Genomic DNA, 11,638 nt, shown 5'->3' on the forward strand with positions numbered 1-11,638 from the left:
TTCTGTCGATCCACACCGTAAGCATGCACCGATCACTCGCCAACATTCCCCCTTGTGCCACTTCTGATAGTACTGATAAGAAAAGGATGCTGGGGCTGGTCCCCTAAACACCGTCCCTGGAGAGCTGCCCACTGATGGTGTGGACTAGCCTCTCCTAGGTGTGAACTATGGTTTAGGCCCCTGACACTGACCCTGACCCTATGGTGGTCCTGAACTCTGAGCAGGAGGACCTTTACTCTTCTTACTGGGAGCAGAAAATGCACTTGACTGACCCGGACCCCTCTTCTGCTGTCTTTCCCTTCTATTTTGTTCATTTATTCGGACCCTTTCCACTTTTGATGCAGAATCTACTAGTTTAGCAAAATCCGTGATCTCCAATGCTGTGATCATGACTTTGATGTTGTCATTGAGCCCTTCTTCAAACTGTCTGCACCTCTCTGCCTCTGTAGGGACTATCTCCCTCCCATATTGGCTCAGTCTAACAAACTCACGCTTATACTCAACCATTGACAATTGCCTCTGTCTCAGACTGATAAATTCCCTTCTTCGCTCTTCTAAATACACTTTGCTAATATATTTCTTCCAGAACTCTGTGAAGAAGAATTCCCAGGTGATCAGTTCCGGTTGCACCTCACTGGTTACTGTGTCCCACCACTGATATGCATCATCCTAAAGTAGGGACACAGCACCCACCAGGTTCTGCTCGGGGGTGCAGTTAAGCAGTTTCAGCACTCTGATGGTTCAATCTAACCAGTTTTCTATGGCCATGGGATCATCCTCCCTCTTCCTAAAGAAGTCTACATCCCCATTCTTTCGCAGTTTCTCTAGATGAGATTTTTGTGGTACTGGTGAAGATTGTGGCTGTGGTTGTGGTGGTAGAATTGCCCCCATCATTTGCTGATAGAATTCAGTCATTTGCTAAAATAGAGCAAACTGAGGTTGGGCAGGTGCCTCAGCTGCTGGTGGAGCAGATTCTCCCTTGACTCTAGATTCAGCCCTTGGTGGAGCACGACTCTCCACCTCTTCATCAACTGCTTTTTGCGAAGTAGGATCCATATCCTATTCAAAATAAGAAAACAAACAGATCTGCATCAGTGTCACCTCAACACTTACAAATGCAATGCAATGGTATGTGCTCTATCTAGGCCTAGAAATGCCTAAACCGATGCTTTAATACCGCTAAATGTGACACCCCTTACCCGTCTACAGTGTAGCCGAGCAAGTTATGCCACTCAGTGTGCCGGAGCACCAATTCATGTTTCTATTACAATTTATCCCTTTTAATTCATTTATTTTCAATTTTTGATAAATCTGGATTTTTCGGCAAATTTTATAGAAAATCCGACAGAGTGTCGGCTGTAAATTGGAAAAACAGTTCTTCTGAACCTGTTTAAAAATACTTCCAATATAATTTCCAAATCCAAACTCCATTATACACATTTCAAGTCAATCTCAAAATCTCAATCTCAAATCACAATACTGTTTTCAAAACTTTTCTGTTCACTTCATCACTTGAAGCATATTCATAAATATTTCTCAACATTTCATTTATCAACATACATTATATAGAAAATTTCGATAACATGAAATTTTATATATTTACATTTTTACATAATTACAAGAGTTGATAGTTACAATCCCAAAACTAATACATAATACAAAATGCAAAATATAAAATGCTAACCAAAATCCTAATGTCCTACCATATGCAGTGCAAATATGAGGTGACTCTGGACTCCGGATGCAAATCTGAAGGCTCACCCGGTCTGATGTCTGCTGGGCTCCCAAGCTAGGTCTCCAGTACCTGCGCCTGGCAAAAGGGATGCGCTAAGCAATTCTGCTTAGTGGCTTAGTGGTGACAATATAAAATAAAATAAAATAAAATAAAATAAAATAAAATAATTATGCAGAATGTATGATTTCATTTTTGGGTAGACTTAATTTCTGGTATTTATTGCAGTATTATTCGATTAAAATTTGGTAAAAATTTATTATCATTGCCCGAGTAAACCATACTAGTTGACTGGACTAGATAAATGAGTAAACTGGCACTAGGTACTAAGTACCTTGGACTATCACACCATCAGTCACATTGTGTCTCCTGTATTGATTGCCAATACCATTTCTAAACTTAATGTTAATTGGACAAAATTTTCAGTTTTTATACTTTGTATTTACTGTTCCATTAGTCATTTTTGCAGTGGAAATTTGGCAAAATGATCAACATGAAAGTTGTTCCTTATTTTGTCTAGTTGCATTTTCTTTTTTGAATCACTCCATTTGGAGTTTTGTAGCTTATATAATGGCCTAAAAACCACAATTGGCCGGATTGAAAGTTTTCCAGAATTTCTGGACTGACCAAATCTACAGTGTTAGGAACAGTGATTGCAACTAACTTTTTGAATATGTTCTGGTCATAATTTGGGTTAGGTTTCTTCATAAAAGTTGTTGATCTATATCTCAGCTTATTTTTGGTAAAATTTCAGGTCAATTGGACCTTTCTACACTGTGTTATGGCCAAATGACCAAACACTGTTCATTTGGTCATTTTGCCCAGGCAGACTGTAGGTCACCTAGATTAGGGCAAACTTTTGGTCAACTTAGTTTGGTTTTTTGGGCATGGTTTCTTCACCAAAGTTGTGCCATTATGTGTCTAGTTTCATGTCCAATTAACCTTGCACTAATTGGATTTCTATAATTCAAGTTATTGCTGTCCAAACCTGCCGGACTCATGTCCAATTCTATAGGTCGCCAAGGGTAGCCACACCAAACCCAAATCCCACTACTCAACACACTTCATTTTTTATTTAAATAGAACCAAATGGTCACTAATTGACCATTGAAACCTATTTTCATCATCACATGGTCAAAGTCCCATTTTTCCACCCCAAACCCTAACTCAAACATAACAACCCATGCATTTTCATTTCACTTCATCAATCTACTTAGGAGTTACATATTATGGGCAGCCATACAAGCATGTTAACTTCATAAAACTCATCACAATCATACCCTACCAAGGCTATCGAAATTCAAGGGATGGCATACAAATGGTATTCAATAAATTTTCTTTGTAATTTACACTCATTTAAGGTCCTTAACATGAATTTAAAGTGAAATTCAAGGTTAGGTCACTAACCTCTATGGAGTGAAGTTTCCCCACTTGCTAAGGTTCTTATTTTCCTCTTCTTTTTGCTCCCAAAAGAATCACTAATGTGTAAGAACACTTTTTTATGTTGGGAGTATAAGGGTTAGTGGGGTGAGAGCTAGGGAAAATCAAGCTTTGAAAGCTTGAAAATGGTGGTTAGGGAAAGAGAGGTCACGACAAGAAGAGGATGAAGGAAAGAGGTCTGATTCTTGTTTCATTTTTCAGCCCATTTTATCTCTTTTAAATAAAGTTATGCCATGTGTCCATACTAGATAGGTTGGTAGAACTTTAATTACATCATTATGATGTCATAATGTCATTTTCTTTCATTTTCTCTCCATTTTTTATCTAATTAATTTCAATTAATTTTTTAACAACATTTAGTCATATTTTACATTATATAAATTATTTATTTAACTGGACAAGTTGGCCAAAAATCATCTCTGAAGATGAAATGACCAAAATGCCCTCCGTTTGGCTTAATGAACCAAAATTGTCTGTACCGATTGAAAAATTTTTCTAAGCATTTTCTTGGCATTCTAATGCCATAAGAACCTCAATAACCCTTCTCTGGAGTCCCAATAATTATTTTATAATTTTTCTCCCGGGTCTAGGGCTCCTAATTGTGAGAACCGCAACTTCTCACTAGGTTACCCATCGCTAGGGCACCGGCTTATTTAACATAGTTGTATTTAATTTCTAAAATTTTTTCTAAATTTTTCTTATTAATATTTGAGTTAATTATGGTTCCTCACTTTGGTTTAAATATTTTTCCGGACGTTCTAGCTATCCGGACCAACATTGGTCACTGGAACAGTACACTGTACGGACTAGCTAAAGTGAGGATATTATGTTCTAACTGTCGGGAGCGACATTGGTCACCGGAACAGTAGACTGTATGGACTAGCTAAAGTGAGAATGTTACAAATCTTCCCCTTTAATAAAAATTGCGTCCTCGAAATTTACCTGATGCAAACAGTTGAGGGAACTATTGCCTCATCATCTCTTCACTTTCCCAAATTGCCTCTTCAGTGTTGTGGTGCCTCCAAAGCACTTTCACCAGTGGAATTTGTTTATTTCTCAGTTCCTTCACTTCCCGAGCTAGGATCCGTATAGGTTCTTCGGTATATGTCAAGTCCGATTGGATTTCAATCTCTTCTATGGAAATGACATGTGAAGGGTCTGAGCGATATCTTCTTAGCATAGAAACATGGAATACATTATGGATTTTATCCAGTTCTGGTGGTAAAGCTAGCCGATAGGCCACTAGTCCCACACGTTCAATGACTTTATATGGGCCAATGAACCTAGGGCTAAGCTTACCCTTTCTTCCAAACCTCAGTATTTTCTTCCATGGTGAGACTTTGAGAAACACTTTATCGCCAACTGCATAATCTATCTCTTTTCTCTTCAAGTCGGCATAAGATTTCTGTCTATCTGAGACAACCTTCAAGTTAGCTTTGATTGTCTTCACTTCTCTTCAGTCTGTTTCACCAGGTCTGGTCCTACCAGCTTATTTTTGCCCAATTCAGTCCAACACACTGGGGTTCTACATTTCCTCCATACAGTGCTTCATACGGAGAGAGTTGTGGGAGAGAGTTATGGAGCATCGACTACGTCATGATACTTCTATCTCTCTCAATCAATTTGGTTTCATGCTCGATCGTTCAACTATGGAAGCGATCTTTCTCATTAGAAGCTTGATGTAGAAATATAGAGATGTGAAGAAAGATCTACACATGGTTTTTATTGATTTGGAGAAGGCTTATGATAGTGTTCCAAGAGAGGTCTTATGGAATGTGTTAGAACAAAAGAAGGTATCTATTAGGTACATACAAGTATTAAAAGATATGTATGAAGGAGTAACTACTATTGTGCGCACAGTGGACACAAGAGATTTTTCGATCTCAATTGGATTACACCAAGGATCAGCCATAAGCCCTTACCTTTTTACATTAGTTTTAGATGAACTGACGAAACATATACAAGAGAGTATTCCTTAGTGCATGATGTTTGCGGATGATATTGTTCTGATAGATGAGACACGAGAAGGAGTCAATAGGAAGCTAGAACTTTGGAGAAGTACTCTAGAGTCAAAGGGTTTTAAGTTAAGTAGAACGAAGACAGAATACATGCATTGCAAGTTCAGTGAAGGCCAAACTGGTGATAGGGAAGGAGTTAGTTTGAATGGAGTGGTACTGTTCCAAAGTAATCACTTTAAATATCTAGGTTCAATCCTTCAAGTAGATAGGGGATGTGAGGAGGATGTTAGTCATAGGATTAAGGCCGGATGGTTGAAGTGGAGACGTGCCACGGGAGTTTTATGTGATCGTAAGATTCCCAATAAATTAAAAGGAAAATTTTACCGTACAGCCATACGACCGGCTATGTTATATGGTAGTGAGTGTTGGGCACTGAAAAAGTCGTATGCATCTAAGTTAAGAGTTGCAGAGATGAGAATGTTAAGGTGGATGAGTGGCCATACTAGACTAGATAAAGTCCGTAATGAAAGTATTAGAGAAAAGGTAGGAGTGGTGCCAATTAAAGATAAGTTGAGAGAAGGGAGATTAAGGTGGTTTGGTTATGTGAAGCGTAGACATACGGAGGCTCCAGTTAGACAAGTAGAGTACATTAGGTTAGAGGATAGAAAGAAAAAAAGAGGTAGACCTAAATTGACTTGGGGGAGAGTAGTACAACATGACTTAGAAGTATTACACATTTCTGAGGATTTAACCAAAATCGTTCAGAGTGAAAAAAGCGAATCCATATAGCCGACCCCAAATTTTTGGGATAAAGGCTTAGTTGAGTTGAGTTGAGTTGAGTTGAATTAAGTTGAGTGCTTCATACGGAGCCATTTGAATGCTAGCTTGGTAGCTATTGTTATATGCGAATTCTGCCTGTGGGAGATATCTATCCCAACTCCCCTCAAACTCAATGACATAACTCCTTAGCATATCCTCCAGGATCTATCACATAATTCACATTGTTACTATCATTTCAATTTATTAACTATGAAAATTCAATTAGTTCTTAAGTTTACCTGGATTACTCATTCTGACTGTCTATCTGTCTGAGGATGAAAAGCCGTGCTAAAGCGGAGTTGTGTGCCCAAGGCTTCTTCCAACTTTTTCCAGAATCTCGATGTAAACCTTGGGTCTCGGTCAGATATGATGGAAAGTGGGGTTCCATGCGGTCTAACTATCTCACTGATATACAATTCTGCTAACTTCTCCAGTGAGTAGTCAGTCCTAACTGGCAGAAAATGTGTTGACTTCATCAATCTATCCACTATCACCCACACTGCATCATGCTTCCTTTGGGTGAGAGGTAGACCACTAACAAAATTCATAGTGGCCCAGTCCTATTTCCATTTAGGTATGCTTATAGGCTGTAGCAATCCTGATGAAACTTGATGTTCTGCTTTAACTTGCTGATATGTTAAACACTTAGTCACATAGTCAGCTATATCTTTTTCATACCAGGCCACCAATAATGAGGCTTCAAATCGTTATATATTTTTGTGCTCCCCTGGTGCATAGCATAAACACTAGTGTGTGCTTCTTTCAGAATACTAGTCTTCAGTTCCCCATCATCTGGTACACACACTCTTCCTCTGTAATACAGACATGCATCTGCTTTCACCTCATAATCAGTGTCCTTTCCCTCAGGAATTTTACCCACAATGGCCATTAATTTTTCATCTGCCCTCTTCCCATCTTGTATCTGCTGTAGCAGGGTTGCCCTCACTTATAACTCAGCAAAAATAGCTCCATCTTGAGCTAAGGACAGACAGGCATTTAGTGATCTTAAAGCTGTGATGGATTTTCTGCTCAAGGCATCAACAACTACATTTGCCTTCCCAGGATGATAATCTATCACACAATCATAGTCCTTTAAGAACTCAATCCATTGCCTCTGTCTAAGATTGAGCTCCTTTTGGGTTGGCAAATATTTTAGACTCTTATGGTCTGTATAGTTGTAACATTTTTCATCATATAAATAATGCCTCCATATCTTCAGTGCGAAGATAATTGCTGGTAACTCCAAGTCATGAGTAGGGTAGTTTTGTTCATGTGGCCTTAACTGCTTGGAAGCATAAGCGACCACTTTCCCCTCTTGCATCAATATACATGCTAGCCCATTATGCAAGGCATCACTGTAAACCACAAAGTCTTTTTCGGACACTGACTGTGTTAACACTGGTGCTTCTGTCAACATAGCCTTCAGCCTCTCAAAACATGCTTGGCACTTGTCATTCCAACCAAATTTCACATTCTTGTGCAACAACTTGGTCATTGGAGCAGCTATAAGAGAAAACCCCTTCACAAATCTTCTGTAATACCCAGCTAGCCCCAAGAAACTTCTGACCTCTGTTGTATTTCTGGGACGCTTCCATTCCATCACTGCTTCTGTCTTTTTGGGATCCACTCTAATCCCCTCTACTGATACTATGTGTCCAAGGAAAGAGATTTCACTCATCCAGAAGTCACACTTGGACAGCTTAGCATACAGCTTCTTTTCTCACAGGGTTTGCAGAACAATCCTCAAATGTTCATCATATTCTTCCCTAGTCTTGGAATACACCAGAATATCATCAATAAAGACCACTACAAACCGATCTAAATATGGATGAAAGATACGGTTCATAAGGTCCATAAATACTACTGGTGCATTTGTTAACCCAAATAGCATCACTAAAAATTCATAATGCCCATGCCGGCTTCTGAATGCAGTTTTTGACACATCTACATCTATCACTGAGTAAAATTTACTCAGTGGTGCACAATAACAATTTGAAATGCGATATATAAATCTTTTATTGACAATTCACAAATTAAATAATTCACAATTCCATTTCACAAATTTACAAAGTTCATATAACACAAATTTGATCAAATAACTGAATAATACAGTTTTACCAATCAATAACACAATTTGATCAAATAACTGAATAATACAGTTTTGCCAATCAATAACACCATTTGATCAAATAACTGAATAACACAGTGTTGCCAATCAATAACACAATTTAGGCCATGACAATTTTTCCGCACATGCCATGTTGTACACCACGACAAAACACACTCACCCCAATAATTGAAATCAATGAGGGAGGAAGCTAGCTAAATAATGAGTACTCATCCACACTCACCTCGGACTGACAAGTCAAAGATGGAGGAACATAATTACACTCACCCCATAAATGGAGGAGAAATATAATAACAGTGTCATGCCAAGTGTGAATCAAAATAATTCAAAATCACAATATTTCATACAATTCCCAAATCTCATTTTATCTCAAAATTTCCATTTGCAAAGTAGGCAACACAATAATTTCCAAATAAGATTCTCAAAGCCAAAACAATAAAAAAATTATTCATAACTCATTTCTCCAAATAAATTTGCTAGTAAAAGCAGTGACTATAAAAGTATTGTGCACGGACACAATTTAAAACTATAATGTTCAATTAAATTTTTAAGTAGAAAATGAGAAGTTAAAATTATTGTGCACAAACACAATTTAAAACAATAACATACAAATAACCATAATTTATTTCAATTGAAAAATTCAAAAGAAATAACTATTGCGCACAAACCTCAGATAACTGTCTCTTGGCTCTGGCTCAGTGTTTCCTTCCCCTTCTCTGATCTTTGCTAACTGAGAAACACAATTTGAAGTGTTTCAGTACTCATTTAAACTGTGTCTAAGAATAAGGCTTAACACTTAGTTTGTTAAATTCTATTATTTCCTTAATCAACCTAAGATGTTGACCCTCGATGCAGTCCAGGTGAATTAGGTTTTAATGTCACCAATATGTCACATTTGTATCCTCTTAGGGTTGGTACATGTTACAAAATTCATTTCCATGTATATTGCATTTTATTGCATTTTGTCGGATTCCGGTATGCTAATCTGACCTAACCGGACGACCTAGTTCCCTCGGTTTTTGGGTTTTGGTCTGAACTACAAACTTGTAGGTCTATGTCTTATTGCACGCGAGGCAAAATTTTAGGTCATTCTGAGTTATGTAGGCCAAGTTATGGTCATTTTACTATTGCTGGTCAAAATGCATCAAAATTGGTCACTTTAGGTCATTTTAGGTCATTTTAGGTTCGGCCAATTTTTGGACGCAAACTTGTGCAAGCTATTTGACTTGCTTATAGTCATTTCTGGGATTTGGTGTCTTCATAAGAGTTGTAGATATATGTCTTAACTATTCATGGTATAAATTTCAGGTCAATTGGACCTGTTTTGAGTGAGTTATGGCAAAAAATTAACTGCTGCCCAAATGGTCAATTTTCAGGCCTTAAATGCACTAATCTGGATTTGGTCATTTTTCTAGTTACCTTCCAAGCAGAATTTTGGTAAGCTTCCTTCATGAAAGTTGGCATATTTTTTGCCTAGTTTCACTTCCAATTTGTCTCATAGCAATTGGAGTCACACACTTAAGATTCTAGGCCAAAATACATATTGTCCTATTGCAACACTCTTCATCACATACCAAATACACTTTTAACACTTACTAGTTTACACATTCATGCCATTTATGTTTTGTACCATAACATAAACACATTTCACAACACATTTTTGGTTATTTTGGAAGCTTATAATCACACTCAATATGCACATTATAGTCCAGAATTTTCTAAGTTCAAATTACACACAATTTAGCCACATAACCTAGCTCATTCACATATCCAAACTCACACCCTTATACACATACACAAGCTGCCACAACAAGTACCATAATTCAACCATACAATTCCATAAACCAAACCATAAAATACCATTTTTTTGGTTCACAATTCAAGTTGTCGATTTGTACCTCACTTTGAATTAATTTCCAAGCTTCCAAAATCAAGTATACATTTACGTATACTTAGTATACATCACCCAACTTATTTCTACACACATAAACACTTCATCAACACTTTAATCTACCATTTACATACAAGGATAAACTGCCCTTAAGGAGTTTCCATGGCTGGCAAAAATATACATCTCCCTTCAAACATCAAACTCCAAAAATCTTCCCACAATTCAAGTACCCATAACAACCCCACAAACTTTAATGAAGCAAGCATCAAAAATACCTACTTACCACTTTGGAAACTCTTCAAAACCTTGACTAAACTTGGTCTTCTTGCTGCCTATCTACTGCCCAAGGTGTATGGATAACTTTTAATGAAGGGAAGTGCAAGGAAAGAAGCTTGGATCAAGCTTGCATGGAGCTTCAAAACCATACGGCAATGGAGGTTTTCTTAAGAAAGTTTTCGGCTGGAATTTTGAGAGGTGAGGAAGATGACAATTTGGTGGTCCAAGATGAAGATTACATGGTCCACTTTGGTGAGTTAGTGGAGCACTATTGAAATTTAATGTTAGTTTATTCATAACTTTCTTTTTTCCCACATTAACTCCCAATTTTTGCTATTTAAACTATGTACCCCCAATTTAATTTTTCATGACATTTTCCAAGTGCAATATCATTTATTTTTAATGGACATTTAGGTCAAAAGACAACTCAGGGTGTCAAATGACCACAATGGCCCTGTTCTGGTTGCATTCCCGATTTTTCGATAATACCGATTTTTGTCATTTTCTCGATTTCTCACTTTTCTTTGTACTAATTAATTAATTTTTCTTTAATATTTCTAATGATATTTATACTTCAATAGGTCTTTAATTATGTCTTAAAAATATTTTTCAGGGTTCTCCGCTGTCCAGGGCTAGTCAACGGTCCACATCGCGACTTCCTGGTGCGGTCACCCATTGCTAGGGTTCTCGGCTCATTTAACTTGGTTACATTTCATTGCTATTATTTTCCTTTGTTTTTCTTGTATTTTCTTTTCTTGTATTTCATTATTTTATGTCTCCTCATCCATATCTAATTGTAGTTCTAGGCATCCTAGCTGTTCGAACAACACTAGTCACCAGAATAGTAGAACGCACTACCGAATATAGGGGTGCTACACAAGATACCCCGGATGTTATCAGGGGTATGTTCTCCCTCTACAACACATCTGTGCATGCATTAGTGGATCTAGGATCCACTCATTCATACATCTTTGTCAACTTACTGGTAGAAAGGGGGATACTATTAGGGGAGAGTGACCAAGACATTCTGGTCACTAATCCATTGGGCCACAGTGTAGTGTTGAACAAGGTGTACAAAGGTTGCCCGTTAAGGATTTAGGGGTATGAATTCTTGGCATACCTAATTGAATTGCATTTCCATGAGTTTGATGTGATTTTGGGAATGGACTAGTTGTCACGTCATCAGGAAATGGTTGATTGTAAATTGAAGAGGATTTCCTTAAAAACTCCTGAGGGTAATGAGATTACAGTTGTGGGGGAAAAGACAGATTTCTTGTCCAATGTCATCTTAGTCACAGTTGTAAGAAAACTGATGAGAAAAGGCTATGTAGCCTACCTAGCATATGTGGTGGATACTAGGCAGGCTAAGCCAAATCTGTATGACATACCCACAG

The sequence above is a fragment of the Hevea brasiliensis genome, chromosome 8 (assembly GCF_030052815.1).
Source record: "Hevea brasiliensis isolate MT/VB/25A 57/8 chromosome 8, ASM3005281v1, whole genome shotgun sequence".
In the NCBI taxonomy this organism is placed as follows: domain Eukaryota; kingdom Viridiplantae; phylum Streptophyta; class Magnoliopsida; order Malpighiales; family Euphorbiaceae; genus Hevea; species Hevea brasiliensis.